This window comes from Salvelinus fontinalis, chromosome 12 (assembly GCF_029448725.1).
Source record: "Salvelinus fontinalis isolate EN_2023a chromosome 12, ASM2944872v1, whole genome shotgun sequence".
Taxonomy (NCBI): domain Eukaryota; kingdom Metazoa; phylum Chordata; class Actinopteri; order Salmoniformes; family Salmonidae; genus Salvelinus; species Salvelinus fontinalis.
The window spans coordinates 14,785,900-14,802,237 of NC_074676.1; positions in this window are offsets into that span (position 1 = coordinate 14,785,900).

The window sequence follows — 16,338 nt, forward strand, 5'->3', positions numbered from 1 at the left end:
CATGTTCCAAGGTCACATAAATGCCCCCAATGTAAATCAATGTATATGGAATACATATTGGCTTAGAGCCAGTAGCGGTGTGTGGGTAAAATCCCTGGGGAAGACAAGCCAAGCCAGTAAAAAAGCCATATATCCATGGATTTTGTGATATTTGCATTGTTTGCTTTATAATGGCTGCCTTTGAGTTTTAGAATTAATTTTAAGATTAATCTATTGGTTTTTAAATCAATCCACGATTGTGCACCCCAATACATTTAAATGATGTACTCAGTAGGTCCATCATGTCTTCTGGCACTGGCCTTTTAACTATCCCAAAGCCTATGACCAAGAGGCATGGAAAGGCAGCCTTTAGTTATTATGACCCCGGCTTCTGGATTAGCCTGGGAGAGAACCTGAGGGGGGCCGAAACTGTGGACATATTTAAAAGAGATCTTAAAACAAAAAACGGTATCTTTGCGGTTCTTTAGGGTGCTTTTAATTTGTTCAGTTTGTGCCATTCTTTGTTTTTTATCTTGTGTTTGCTGTGTAGTAAATATTTCAGCTTTTATTTTCATTGTTTTTTATTCGTTTTTTTCCTGGGTTTGATAACCCATTCATTCATCCACCGTGATATACAGTACAATAAGGCTGCGACACCTAAAAGACAACAGTCACCCATAGACGGAATAAATTCAACTACACATACGTTTGTTTCTTAACAAAACCAGAGAGCAACATCTGTCCGATGAAGAGCAAGAACTATTCTGGGTGTCGCAGTAAAAGTACGTAGGGAATACCCAGTAAGGTCTGTATAATGTATATTTGATGTCATTTCATGGGGCTCCGAATAATACGGAGTGTTGCTGGCCTTTTACTCCACCCATTTCATTTGCGGCCAAAATGCAAATCACTGTATATGGAATATACAATCATCACGTGGCTTACAGAAAACCCCCTAACCAAACAACAGTGCAGGGCATGCTCACTGAATTCATGGGCAACTATGCTCAAAAATGTAAGTTTCTTAGATTTTTCCCAGATCTCAAAAGTCATCCCCTGATGTGGTTTAAATATTGTTGTGAACACAGTTACCCCATTGTTGTTGTTTTTCTATTTTAAAAAATTGGGAAATCCCAAACCTGGAAAAACTCAACTCAGAAATGGAATTTGGGGGAAAAAAGTAGGCAAAAAATAAAAATGTACTTTAAAGGACCTACTAACGTTTTTCTGCTGTACATGACTGCACTTTAGAGTGTGTGTCATCCTGCAGCACAGCATTTTGGGGAAGGTTGAGGTCAAGTCCAATATAGACTATGCACCCAAGAGGGAAAGAGGTTGACCGATCCTATAAATGTTTTAGAGTAATATAGTATAATATATACATAGCGACTTAGAGTCATTCATGAATGCATTTTTACATATGGGTGGTCCTGGGAATCGAGCCCACTATCCTGGCATTGCAATGCTCTACCATGATGCATGACAGGGTTATAAATGCTTTGTGAAACTTCAATTTAATATGATTTATAAGGTCTTTATTAAATCAGTGTTTATACCACCCTTTATAAAGCACAGGTTTATGTAATATTTGACATAGTGGGTTAAGTCACATTTGACATTGGTGGTTCTGTCACATAGTTATGCCACATTTATGAACCCTTTATAAAGCAGGACATACAGTTATAGATGATTTGTAACATATTTATGTAGTGTTTGTGAAGGCTGCACTTCATTTAAAGCGGGACCGCATTGGTCCAATGGCCTCTATAGGATTCGAGCATGTCATTTACTGAGGGATTAAGGAGCAGTTAAGAGAGTCATTTCACACAGAATGAAGCCACTCTGTGGCTCGGTATCTTCATTACAGAAGCCACACAGGCCCTGAGCAGACATCAGCTTCTGTCTTCCCCATCACTCACACCCTGTTATTTTCCCCTGCTCAGAGATGCACCCATCGTCCTGAGTCTGCCTCTGCCTCCCAACCTCTTCTTAGCCCACTCATACTCCTACACCCCGACTCTACTTCATTCCTCACCTACTGCACTGAGTGAAATCCTCATGATGGATTTAATGGGAAGTTAATAGGAAGACTCACACACTGAGAAGGCACACACGTCACACTCACACACACACACCAACATGCACCATAGGCACTGAAAGACCTCACTATCAGATAATAGTTTCTAAAGTTTCATTTGTATTATTCAATTGTCTTGTACTCTGGTCTATGTTCCATCACTGGCAGTTGTTGTATGTTCTTTGCGTTGACTCACATGAACCAGGCTTTTCATAGTAAGCAGTGTAGTTAGCAGAGCAGCGGATTGCATACAACTCCTCAAGCTTAACGAAGCTTAAGCCAGCAATGTCAAATGTAGCACTGTCAGCGATAATACACCCTACAAAGCTCACAAAGGCAGCACGATATCTTAACAATGTACTCAAACACTTGCAACACTCTATATCACTGGATGCATTAAAAGCTTTCTTTATACATACAGGTCAACCACAGCAACCCATATAAATACTACAAACCCATCTTATGAGTGCTGTGGCCCTCTCTAAACTGTCAGCAAGAGTTAAATCATAGGTCCACATCATTACAATAATTAAAGGGCCAATTGGTCCCATCCCTTAGTGTCCCATTGAGTGGAACGCTTGCTGCACAATAAGGGCATATGGTGATTGCTAAATTGCTGTGATAATGCGAAGCATAATTTGGCATATTACAATTTTAGGTAATAGGCTTCATAAAGCTATTTTAAGTATTTTATATGTGCTATGAGGAATTCATACATTACAAAGCAAACAGGAGTGATGATAAGGACTTACAGTGCTTTCGAAAATAATTCAGACCCCTTGACTTTTTCCACATGTGGTTACGTTACAGCCTTATTCTAAAATGTATTACATCGTTTTTTCCCATCAATCTACACACAATAACCCATAATGACAAAGCAAAACGTTTTTTAGAACATTTTGCACTTTTTTTTTTTTTTTTTTACTGAAATATAACATTTACATAAGTATTCAGACCCTTTACGCAGTACTTTGTTGAAGCCCCTTTGACAGTGATTACAGCCTCGAGTCTTCTTGGATATGACGCTACAAGCTTGCACACCTGTATTTGGGGAGTTTCTCCCATTCTTCTCTGCAGATCTTCTCCAGCTCTGTCAGATTGGATGTGGAATGTCGCTGCACAGCTATTTTCAGGTCTCTCCAGAGATGTTCAATCGGGTTCAAGTCCGGGCACTGGCTGCACTGGGGACTTGTCCTGAAGACACTCCTGCATTGTCTTGGCTGTGTGCTTAGGGTTGTTGTCTTGTTGGAAGGTGAACCTTCACCCCAGTCTGAGGTCCTGGTCGCTCTGGAGCACGTTTTCATCAAGGATCTCACTGTACTTTGTTCCGTTCATCTTTCCCTCAGCCTTAGTCTTCCAGTCCCTGCTGCTGAAAAACATCCCCACAGCATGATGCTGCCACCACCATGCTTCACCTTAGGGATAATGCCAGGTTTCCTCCACACGTGACACTTGGCATTCAGGCCAAAGAGTTTGGCGCCCCCCCCCCCCCCCCCCCCCCCCCCCTTGGGTTGTGCCGTGGCGGAGATCTTTGTGGGCTATACTCGGCCTTGTCTCAGGATGGTAAGTTGGTGGTTGAAGATATCCCTCTAGTGGTGTGTGGGCTGTGCTTTTGCAAAGTGGGTGGGGTTATATCCTTCCTTTTTGGCCCTGTCCGGGAGTATCATCGGATGGGGCCACAGTGTCTCCTGACCCCTCCTGTCTCAGCCTCCAATATTTATGCTGCAGTAGTTTATGTGTCGGGGGGCTAGGGTCAGTCTGTTATATCTGGAGTTCTTCTCCAGTCTTATCCGGTGTCCTGTGTGAATTTAAGTATGCTCTCTCTAATTCTCTCTTTCTCTCTTTCTTTCTCTCTCTCGGAGGACCTGAGCCCTAGGACCATGCCTCAGGACTATCTGGCATGATGACTCCTTGCTGTCCCCAGTCCACCTGGCCGTGCTGCTGCTCCAGTTTCAACTGTTCTGCCTGCGGCTATGGAACCCTGACCTGTTCACCAGACGTGCTACCTGTCCCAGACCTGCTGTTTTCAACTCTCTAGAGACCGCAGGAGCGGTAGAGATACTCTTAATGATCAGCTATGAAAAGCCAACTGACATTTACTCCTGAGGTGCTGACTTGCTGCACCCTCGACAACTCTGTGATTATTATTATTTGACCATGCTGGTCATTTATGAACATTTGAAAATCTTGGCCATGTTCTGTTATAATCTCCACCAGGCACAGCCAGAAGAGGACTGGCCACCCCTCATAGCCTGGTTCCTCTCTAGGTTTCTTCCTAGGTTTTGGCCTTTCTAGGGATTCTTTCCTAGCCACCGTGCTTCTACACCTGCATTGCTTGCTGTTTGGGGTTTTAGGCTGGGTTTCTGTACAGCACTTTGAGATATCAGCTGATGTACGAAGGGCTATATAAATACATTTGATTTGATTTGATTTAATGTTGGTTTCATCAGACCAGAGAATCTGGTTTGTCATGGTCTGAGAGTCCTTTAGGTGCCTTTTGGCAAACTCCAAGCCGGCTCTCATCTGCCTTTTACTGAGGAGTTACTTTCGTCTGGCCACTCTACCATAAAGGCCTGATTGGTGGAGTGCTGAAGAAATGGTTGTCCTTCTGGAAGGTTCTCCCATCTCCACAGAGGAACCATCAGGTTCTTGGTCACCTCCCTGACCAAGGCCCTTCTCCTCCGATTGCTCAGATTTGCCGGACGGCCAGCTGTGTCACTGTGTTCTTGGGGACCTTCAATGCTGCAGAAATTTTTTCGACCTCATGGCTTGGTTTTTGCTCTGACATGTACTGTCAGCAGTGGGACCTCATATAGACAGGTGTGTGCCTTTCCAAATCATGTCCAATCAATTGAATTTACCTATAGGTGGACTCCAATCATGTTTTAGAAACATCTCAAGGATGATCAATGATAACAGGATGCACCTGAGGTCAATTTCGAGTCTCATTGCAAATGGGCTGAATACTTATGTAAATAAGGTATTTCATTTTGTCATTATGGGGTATTGTGTGTAGATTGATGAGGGGAAAAAATGATTGAATCCATTTTAGAGTAAGGCTGTAATGTAACAAAATGTTGAAAAAAGGGAAGGGGTCTGAATACTTTCCCAATGCACTGCATATAGTGACTGTGATATAGAGAAGAGGTAAACAAAGGGACACGTATTGCACATCCCTGTACAGATTGATGTAGCCTGGTTGCCAGGCTGTTTCTGCTCTCCTTACATGTTTGACAATTCCATAAGGAGATGGCAAGAGATAAGAAACAGACTGGCACTCAGGCAAGGATTGATGTTGTGACTATTAAAATACTGTGGTTATTGAACATAACACTGGTCCACTGAACTGGGAATAATACCCAGTGGTGGAAAAAGTACTCAGTTGTCATACTTTAGTTAAAGTGAAAAGTACAAGTAAATGCCATACATCAAATTCCTTATATTTAGCCAACCAGACTGCATAGTTTTCTTGTTTTAAAAATGTATGGACAGCCAAGGGCACACTCCAACACAGACATAATTTACAAATGCAGTATTTGTATTGAGTGAGTCCGCCAGATCAGAGGCAGTAGGGATGACAACCCGTTATATTGATAGGTCCATGATGGTCCTGGGCCCCCATTCACAAAGCATCTGAGAGTAGGAGTGCTAATCTAGAATCAGTTTTGCCTTTGAAATCATAAAGAATAAGATGAGGGACCTGATCCTAGATCAGCACTCGTACTCTTAGATACTTTATGAATACCGGCCCTGACCATTAGGAGAGGTAAGGAGGTAGCTTATGTATGGCACCTGAGAGTCTAGAAATCTCAGACATACTGTATCTGCGATACTGTGAGAAGGTGTGTTACAATCCCAACCTAGACCCTACGCCAGGATAAAGTGAATAAGGGGGCTGTTGAAATCAGGGACGGGGCAAAAACAAATTGGGCTCTTGCATTGGAATTGTATTGAATTATGCTTATATAATCACGCTATGCCCCAATATACATGGGGCAGCAGGTAGCCTAGTGTTTGGAGTGTTGGGCCAGTAACCGAAAGGTTGCTGGATCAAATCCCTGAGCTGACAAGGTAAAAATCTGTTTTTCTGCCCCTGAACAAGGCAGTTAACCCACTGTTCCCCGATAGGCTGTCATTGTAAATAAGAATTTGTTCTTAACTGACTTGCGAAGTTAAATATATAAAGTTAAAATGCCAAAACTTAGAGATCATTGAGCGCTTTTGACCTCTGATGCGCTGTGTGAGCACAATGGATAGTGCCCTACAGCTAGGCCATTTTGGTAATGAATATAGGCTACAAGATAAATAGGCTGTTTGCAATAGGTGAATTGGCCTATGTGAATTAGAGGTCGACCGATTAATCGGAATGGCCGATTTCAAGTTTTCATAACAATCTGTAATTAGCATTTTTGGACTCCGATTATGGCCGATTACATTGCAAACCACGAGTATACTGCGTGGCAGGCTGACCACCTGTTACGCGAGTGCAGCAAGGGGCCAAGGTAAGTTGCTAGCTAGCGTTAACCTTATCTTATAAAAAACTATCAATCTTAAGATAATCACTAGTTAGCTACACATGGTTGATGATATTACTAGTTTAACTAGCTTGTCCTGCGTTGCATATAATGAATGCGGTGCCTGTTAATTTATCATCGAATCACAGCCTACTTCGCCAAACGGGTGATGATTTAACAAAAGCGTATTTGCGAAAAAAGCACAATCGTTGCACCAAAGAACCTAACCATAAACATCAATGCCTTTCAAATCAATACAGAAGTATATTTTTTCAAACTGCATATTTAGTTAAAAGAAATTAATGTTAGCAGGCAATACTAACTAAGGAAATTATGTCACTTCTCTTGCGTTCAGTGCAAGCAGAGTCAGGGTATATGCAGCAGTTTGGGCCGCCTGGCTCGTTACGAACTGTGTGAAGAGCATTTCTTCCTAACAAAGACCGTAATTAATTTGCCAGAATTTTACATAATTATGACATAACATTGAAGGTTGTGCAATGTAAGAGCAATATTTAGACTTAGGGTTGCCACCCGCTCGATAAAATACGTAACGGTTCCGTATTTCACTGAAAGAATAAACGTTTTGTTTTCTAAATGATAGTTCCCGGATTTTACCATATTAATGACCTAAGGCTCATATTTCTGTGTGTTTATTATATTATAATTAAGTCTATGATTTGACATTTGATAGAGCAGTCTGACTGAGTGGTGGTAGGCAGAAGCAGGCTGGCAAGTATTCATTCAAACAGCACTTTCCTTTTCCTTTGCCAGCAGCTCTTCGCAATGCTTGAAGCACAGCGCTGTTTATAACTTCAAGCCTATCAACTCCCGAAATTAGGCTGGCAATACTATAGTGCCTATAAGAACATCCAATAAAGAAATACAAATGGTATAGAGAGGAATAGTCCCATAATTCCTATAATAACTACAACCTAAAACTTCTTAACTGGGAATATTGAAGACTCATGTTAAAAGGAACCACCAGCTTTCACATGTTCTGAGCAAGGAACTTAAACGTTAGCTTTTTTACATGGCACATATTGCACTTTTACTTTCTTCTCCAACACTGTTTTTGCATTATTTAAACCTGTTTCATTATTTATTTGAGACTAAATTGATTTTATTTATGTATTAAGTTAAAATAAAAGTGTTCATTCAGTATGGTTGTAATTGGCATTACTACAAATATATATATATATATATATAAAAATCGGCCGATTAATTGATATCGGCTTTTTGGTCCTCCAATAATCGGTATCGGCTTTGAAAAATCATAATCGGTCGACCTCTAATGTGAATGGTGTAAAGCCTGGGTGTCGGAGTGGAAGTCAAGCGCAGGCAACAGCAGGTGCAATAACCAAATGTTCTTTAATGAACATGCAGAAAACTAGGCCACCCAACTAACACACTGGGTGACCACTTAAACAACCCCAGACACGGGGAATACAAAACAGTACAGCAAACACGATGCACGGAACAAACACCACCACTTACAAACAAACAATCCCGCACAAAGAAACCTGTATGCCGGCTGATTAAATAAGCCCAACTAATTAACCCTCATACAAAACAGGTGCGCCCAATAAACACATAGGGAGGGGGAGAAAAGGATCAGTGGCAGCTAATAGGCCGGTGACGACGACCGCCGAACGCCACCCGAACGGGAAGGAGAGCCTGCCTCGGTCGAAGTCGTGACAGTACCCCCCCTCTGACGCGCGGCTCCCGCAGCGCGCCGACACCGGCCTCGAGGTCGACCCGGAGGACGAGGTGCAGGGCGATCCGGATGGAGGCGATGGAAATCCCTCAACATAGACGGATCCAAAATGTCCCCCACCGGTACCCAGCACCTCTCCTCCGGACCGTACCCCTCCCAGTCCACGAGGTACTGCAGGCCCCTCACCCGGCGTCTCGAGTCCAGAATGGCCCGTATCGTGTACGCCGGGGACCCCTCGATGTCCAGAGGGGGAGGAGGGACCTCCGGTACCTCACCGTCCTGCAGGGGACCAGCTACCACCGGCCTGAGGAGAGACACATGAAACGAGGGGTTAATACGATAATAGGAAGGGAGTTGTAATCGATAACACACCTCGTTTATTCTCCTCAGGACTTTGAAGGGCCCTACACACTGCGGACCCAGCTTCCGGCAGGGCAAGCGGAGGGGCAGGTTTCGGGTCGAGAGCCAGACCCTGTCCCCCGGTACAAACACGGGGGCCTCACTGCGGTGGCGGTCAGCACTCCTCTTCTGCCGTCCACTAGCTTGTTGGAGTGATTCCTGGACGGCTCTCCATGTCTCCTTGGAGCGCTGCACCCATTCCTCCACCGCAGGAGCCTCGGTCTGGCTCGGATGCCATGGTGCCAGGACCGGCTGGTACCCCAATACACACTGAAAGGGGGACATGTTAGTAGAGGAGTGGCGTAGTGAGTTCTGGGCCATTTCGGCCCAGGGAATGTATCTCGCCCACTCCCCTGGCCGGTCCTGACAATACGACCGCAGAAACCTACCCACCTCCTGGTTCACTCTCTCCACCTGCCCATTACTCTCAGGGTGATAACCGGAGGTAAGGCTGACCGAGACCCCCAACCGCTCCATAAACGCCCTCCATACTCGGGACGTGAATTGGGGACCCCGATCAGAAACAATGTCCTCCGGCACCCCGTAGTGCCGGAAGACGTGGGTGAATAATGCCTCCGCAGTCTGTAGGGCTGTAGGCATACCGGGCAACGGGAGGAGACGACAGGACTTCGAGAACCGATCCACAATCACCAGTACCGTAGTGTTCCCCTGAGACAGGGGAAGATCGGTCAGAAAATCTACGGACAGGTGCGACCAAGGCCGTTGTGGAACGGGGAGGGGTTGTAACTTCCCTCTAGGAAGGTGCCTAGGAGCCTTACTCTGGGCGCATACCGAACAGGAGGAAACATAAACCCTAACGTCTCTTGCCAAGGTAGGCCACCAATACCTTCCCCGAAGGCTCCCCACTGTCCTCTTCACCCCAGGGTGACCCGAGGAGGGTAGAACATGAGCCCACCGAATCAATTTGTCCCGGACACCAAGCGGCACGTACTTCCGCCCCACCGGACACTGAGGAGGAGCGGGTTCCGCCCGTAACGCCCGCTCGATGTCCGAGTCCACCTCCCACACCACTGGTGCTATCAGCCTAGAGGCGGGAAGGATGGGAGTGGGTTCGGTGGGCCGATCGTCCGAGTCGTAAAAACGGGACAGTGCATCCGCCTTTACGTTCTGGGAGCCCGGTCTATACGTTAAGGTAAACTGGAATCGGGTAAAGAACATGGCCCACCTTGCTTGACGTGGATTCAGTCTCCTGGCTGCCCGAATATACTCCAGATTCTGGTGGTCGGTCCAGATGAGAAAAGGGTGCTTAGCCCCCTCAAGCCAGTGTCTCCACACCTTCAGGGCACTGACCACTGCTAACAACTCCCGGTCCCCCACATCATAGTTACGCTCCGCTGGGCTGAGCTTCTTCGAGAAGAAAGCACAGGGGTGGAGTTTTGGTGGCGTACCAGAGCGCTGTGATAGCACGGCACCTACCCCAGCCTCGGACGCGTCCACCTCCACTATGAATGCTAGAGAGGGATCCGGATGTGCCAACACGGGCGCATCCGTGAACAGCGCCTTCAACCTGTTGAAAGCTCTGTCCGCTTTTGCTGACCACTGCAAACGCACCGGACCCCCCTTAAGCAGTGAGGTAATAGGAGCTGCCACCTGGCCAAAACCCCGGATAAACCTCCGGTAGTAGTTGGCAAAACCCAAAAACCGCTGCACTTCTTTTACCGTGGTCGGAGTCGGCCAATTACGCACGGCCTTAATGCGGTCACTCCCTACCACCACGCCCGAGGCGGAAATGCGATAACCCAGAAAAGAGACGGCTCGTTTGGAGAACACACACTTCTCAGCCTTGACATATAGGTCATGCTCCAGTAGTCTACCAAGCACCTTGCGTACCAGAGACACATGCGCGGCGTAAGTGGCTGAGTAGATCAGAATGTCATCGATATAAACAACCACTCCCTGCCCGTGCAGGTCCCTGAGAATATCGTCTACAAAGGATTGGAAAACGGCTGGAGCATTCTTTAACCCATACGGCATGACGCAGTACTCATAATGGCCCGATGTGGTACTAAATGCGGTTTTCCACTCGTCTCCCTTCCGAATACGCACCAGATTATACGCGCTCCTGAGATCCAATTTTGTGAAGAACTGCGCTCCGTGAAATGATTCCATTGCCGTAGCAATGAGAGGTAGTGGGTAACTAAACCCCACTGTGATGGCATTTAGACCTCTATAATCAATACACGGACGCAAACCTCCCTCCTTTTTCTTCACAAAAAAGAAACTCGAGGAGGCGGGTGAGATGGAGGACCGAATGTACCCCTGTCCCAGAGACTCAGTGACATATGTCTCCATAGCCACCGTCTCCTCTTGGGATAATGGGTACACGTGACTCTTGGGAAGCGCAGCGTCTACCTGGAGATCTATCGCACAATCCCTTCCCGGTCGATAAGGTGGTAATTTAGTCGCTTTCCTTTTACTGAAAGCGATTGCCAAATCGGCATACTCGGGGGGAATGCGCACCGTGGAACCCTGGTCTGGACTCTCCACCGACGTGGCACCGATGGAAACTCCCAAACACCCTCCAGAACACTCCTTTGACCACCCCTGGAGAACCCCCTGTTTCCACGAAATTTTAGGATTGTGCCGGGCCAGCCAGGGAATCCCTAGTACCACCGGAAACGCAGGCGAATCAATAATATAAAAGCTAATACGCTCCTTATGATTCCCCTGCGTCACCATGTCCAGGGGAACCGTGGTCTCCCTGACCACCCCTGACCCTAATGGCCGGCTATCTAGGGAGTGCACGGGAAAGGGAGAATCTATCGGCACAAGCGGGACCCGTAACCTAAAAGCGAGTCCGCGATCCATAAAGTTCCCAGCTGCGCCTGAATCGACTAGCGCCCTATGCTGGGAAGAAGGGAAAAATTTAAGGAAAAAAATCAAGACAAACATGTGACTAACAGGGGGTTCTGGGTGAGTTTGGTGCGGACTCACCTGGGGTGATCGAGAAGTGTTCCGCCTGCCATCTCGACTCCCAGACGGACCCCCCCAGCACCGATCGGCCGTGTGTCCTCTCCGACCACAGCTGGTGCAGGGAGAGCCTCCTCCTCCGGTACCCCTCTGCCCAGCCCCTCCCACCTCCATCGGAATAGGAGCGGAGGGGCTGGGTGGTGGAACGTACAGGACCCTCTCAGAACGCCCGCGGGCAGCCAGCAGATTGTCCAGACGGATAGACATGTCAATCAGCTCATCCAGGGAAAGAGCGGTGTCCCGACATGCTAGCTCCCTGCGGACGTCCTCCCGGAGACTACACCGGTAGTGATCAATAAGGGCCCTGTCGTTCCACCCAGATCCTGCAGCCAGGGTCCGGAACTCCAGCGCGTAATCCTGGGCGCTCCTCCTCTCCTGCCTAAGGTGGAACAGTCGTTCTCCCTCCGCTCGGCCCTCTGGAGGATGGTCAAATACGGCCCGAAAACGGCGGGTGAACTCTGGGTAGTGCTCCTTCGCTGAGTCTGGGCCATTCCAGACTGCGTTCGCCCACTCCAGAGCACGACCCGTGAGGCAGGAGACGAGGACACTCACCCTCTCCGCTCCCGAGGGAGTGGGTCTTACGGTGGCAAGGTACAGCTCCAGTTGGAGTAGGAACCCCTGGCACCCCGCCGCCGATCCATCATAATCCCTCGGGAGTGTCAGATGGAGAGCGCTGGAGCCGAGGGATGGAGAGTCCTGGGCTGGAGGAGCCGAAGGTGGAGAGAGGAAACCACTCCTCTCCCATCGATCCATACGTTCCATTATTGACTCCATCGCTGATCCAATACGGTGGATAACCGTGGTGTGATGGAACACCTGTTCCTCCATTGATGGGAGAGGGTTGGCCGCTGCTCCTGCTGACTCCATATTTTTTTAGGTGCGGGATTCTGTAAAGCCTGGGTGTCGGAGTGGAAGTCAAGCGCAGGCAACAGCAGGTGCAATAACCAAATGTTCTTTAATGAACATGCAGAAAACTAGGCCACCCAACTAACACACTGGGTGACCACTTAAACAACCCCAGACACGGGGAATACAAAACAGTACAGCAAACACGATGCACGGAACAAACACCACCACTTACAAACAAACAATCCCGCACAAAGAAACCTGTATGCCGGCTGATTAAATAAGCCCAACTAATTAACCCTCATACAAAACAGGTGCGCCCAATAAACACATAGGGAGGGGGAGAAAAGGATCAGTGGCAGCTAATAGGCCGGTGACGACGACCGCCGAACGCCACCCGAACGGGAAGGAGAGCCTGCCTCGGTCGAAGTCGTGACAAATGGAGCCTTACAGAGCTGTCTTACTAAAATAATGCAAACTAAATGCTGAAAGTAGTAGCCTAGCTATTCATGCATGCGGACAAAAATACTGAAGAGCAGTTTGGCTTAGAATACCAACACAACTGTGAATGTGAACAAATACAAACAGAGCAAAATAGCGGTAGTAGGCCTAATAAAGAAAATATCAGATCGATAAAGGCATGACACATTCTTTATTTAGGCTACTTATATTAACAAAAACAAATGCAGTTAACAAAAGGTGAATGGAGATCCAAATAACCAAAACATGTCCTACAGCCTACTACAGTGAGATGCAGCCATGCACAGCTGTCTAGCCAAATGCGGTGCGTCAAGTCCTTTTGTACCAATAGCATTCAATAGCATTCTTCTTGTTAGAATACCCAGCTTAGGTGAAGGCATCGTCTGCGTTAGCATTGAAACCAACACAGAACTTTTGACATGGGAAACAAAATGTAGGATCTGCAGTAATCGAGTATTCCAGCCACTCTCATTCAATTTACCAGTTGCTGTTAAATTAAAGTTTTTGGACAGAAAACCTGCTTCTAGGATAGGATTCTAGGCTAACCTGGGCTGGCTCCTCTGTTTCAAGATCTTCAGGAACAGTCGAAAATGGAGTCAGCTGTGGAGCCATTATCCTAGCAACATTTCTGGAAGGGTGTGTAGGCTCTGCACATCATCGCTGCTGAGCTTGGCAGGTGGCCTCGGTGGTTTGATGCTGCTGCTCATCTCTCTCCTTCTCCTTTGTTTGAGTACTTTGGCGAAGCCAATTTCTGATATCCATTGTGGCAAATTACCTGGTTCGAGTTAGCTAAATAGGCTAGGGCTAATAACATGAACACTTTTTACAGCTAGCTCGGTAAGGAAGAAGCAGCTTCAACGGTAAACTTGACCCCGCCCTAATAAATCTAAATCAAATATTATAGGCGGAGGCATATCACCCTATTCACTTAGCCTTCCACAGAGATAAGAGATGAGAAGAGTTTTTCCCGCTTTTTATTTAAACCCAAAGGAGTCGTACATAACCGCCCAGTGGCTTTCCATAGCTTCCCTACACACACTGCAGCACTCTCTGTCCATTGTGCTGACACACCGCAGCGGAGAGATAGAGATTTTTTTGGGAGCCAACCAGTCACGCAATCATTTGAACTTTTTTGCTCTTTTTATATAGGGACATAAAACTAAAACTGAAAGGGCTAAAGTTGGAACCTTAGGGGACTAAGCCCCCTTTAGCCCCCTCGTCGAACCGGGCTCGTCACAACCACCTGAATCTCAACAGATCACACGAAGTCGGAAGTTTACATACACCATAGCCAAATACATTTAAACTCAGTTTTTGACAATTCCTGACATTTAATCCTAGTAAAAATTCCCTGTCTTAGGTCAGTTAGGATCACCACTATTTTAATTAAGAATGTGAAATGTCAGAATAATAGTAGAAAGAATGATTTATTTCAGCTTTTCATCGTATTCCCAGTGGGTCAGAAGTTTACATACACTCAATTAGTATTTGGTAGGATTGAGGTCAGGGCTTTGTGATGGCCACTCCAATACCTTGACTTTGTTGTCCTTCAGCCATTTTGCCACAACTTTGGAAGTATGATTGGGGTCATTGTCCATTTGGAATACCCATTTGTGACCAAGCTTCAACTTCCTGACTGACGTCTTGAGATGTTGCTTCAATATATCCACATCATTTTCCAGCCTCATGATGCCATCTATTTTGTGAAGAGCACCAGTCCCTCTGCAACAAAGCACCCCCACAACATGATGCTGCCACCCCCTTGCTTCACGGTTGGGATGGTGTTCTTCGGCTTGCAAGTGACCCACTCTTTCCTCCAAACATAATGATGGTCATTATGGCCAAACAGTTCTATTTTTGTTTCATCAGACCAGAGGACATTTCTCCAAAAAGTACGATATTTGTCCTCATGTGCAGTTGCAAACCGTAGTCTGGCTTTTTTATGGCGATTTTGGAGTAGTGGCTTCTTCCTTGCTGAGCGGACTTTGAGGTTATGTTGATATAGGACTCATTTTACTGTGGATATAAATACTTTTGTACCTAGGTCCTCCAGCATCTTCACAAGGTTCTTTGCTGTTGTTCTGGGATTGATTTGCACTTTTTGCACGAAAGTACGTTCATCTCTAGGAGACAGAACGCTTCTCCTTCCTGGGTAGTATGACGGTTGCGTGGTTCCATGGTGTTTGTACTTGCGTACTATTGTTTTTTCAGATGAACGTGGTACCTTCAGGCATTTGGAAATTGCTCCCAAGGATGAACCAGATTGTGGAGGTCTACAGTTTTCTTTCTGAGGTCTTGTCACGCCCTGACCTTAGCTACTTTTTTATGTCTCTATTTTGGTTTGGTCAGGGCGTGAGTTGGGGTGGGCATTCTATGTTTTGCATTCTATGTTTTGTATTTCTTTGTTGTTTGGCCGGGTGTGGTTCTCAATCAGAGGCAGCTGTTTATCGTTGTCTCTGATTGAGAACCATACTTAGGTAGCTCTTGCCCACAGGGGTTTTGTGGGTAGTTGTTTTCTGCTTTTTGTGTTCTGCACCAGACAGAACTGTTTCGGTCGTTCTCTTTGTTGTTTTTTTGTATTTCAGTGTTCAGTTTTTATTTAATAAATGATGAACACTTACCACGCTGCGCTTTGGTCACCTTCTTCTTCGGACGTCCGTGACAGGTCTTGCCTGATTTCTTTTGATTTTCCCATGATGTCAAGCAAAGAGGCACTGAGTTTGAAGGTAGGCCTTGAAATACATCCACAGGTACACCTCCAATTGACTCAAATTATGTCAATTAGCCTATCAGACGCCTCTAAAGCCATTACATAATTTTCGGGAATTTTCCAAGCTGTTTAAAGGCACAGTCAACTTAGTGTACGTAAACTTCTGACCCACTGGAATTGTGATACAGTGAAATAATCTGTCTGTAAACAATTGTTGGAAAAATTTGCCTAAACTATAGTTTGTAAACAAGAAATTTGTGGAGTGGTTGAAAAACGAGTTTTAATGACTCCAACCTAAGTGTATGTAAACTTCCAACTTCAACTGTACCTCTGCCATGTAACCAGGAACTCCATGCCCCCTTATAACACGTCCATGCTACGGAGGAAGGTGGATGCTGCAGCACTTTATCCCCTCTCTCCCTCTATGCTAATATTCCAACACGCTGAAGGGGATAGGCTCACTTTACATTGGACTCCTTTTATTTTTTATTTTTGTGTCTTTCCCCCCTCTGGAGAAAGGTGCACCAGAACTGTCAGCAGTTCCTCATTGAATTCCACACTACTCTCATCTTCAGAGGGAAACTCATACATAATTCACAGGCGAAGGGCGCAGAACGGAACTGAACCT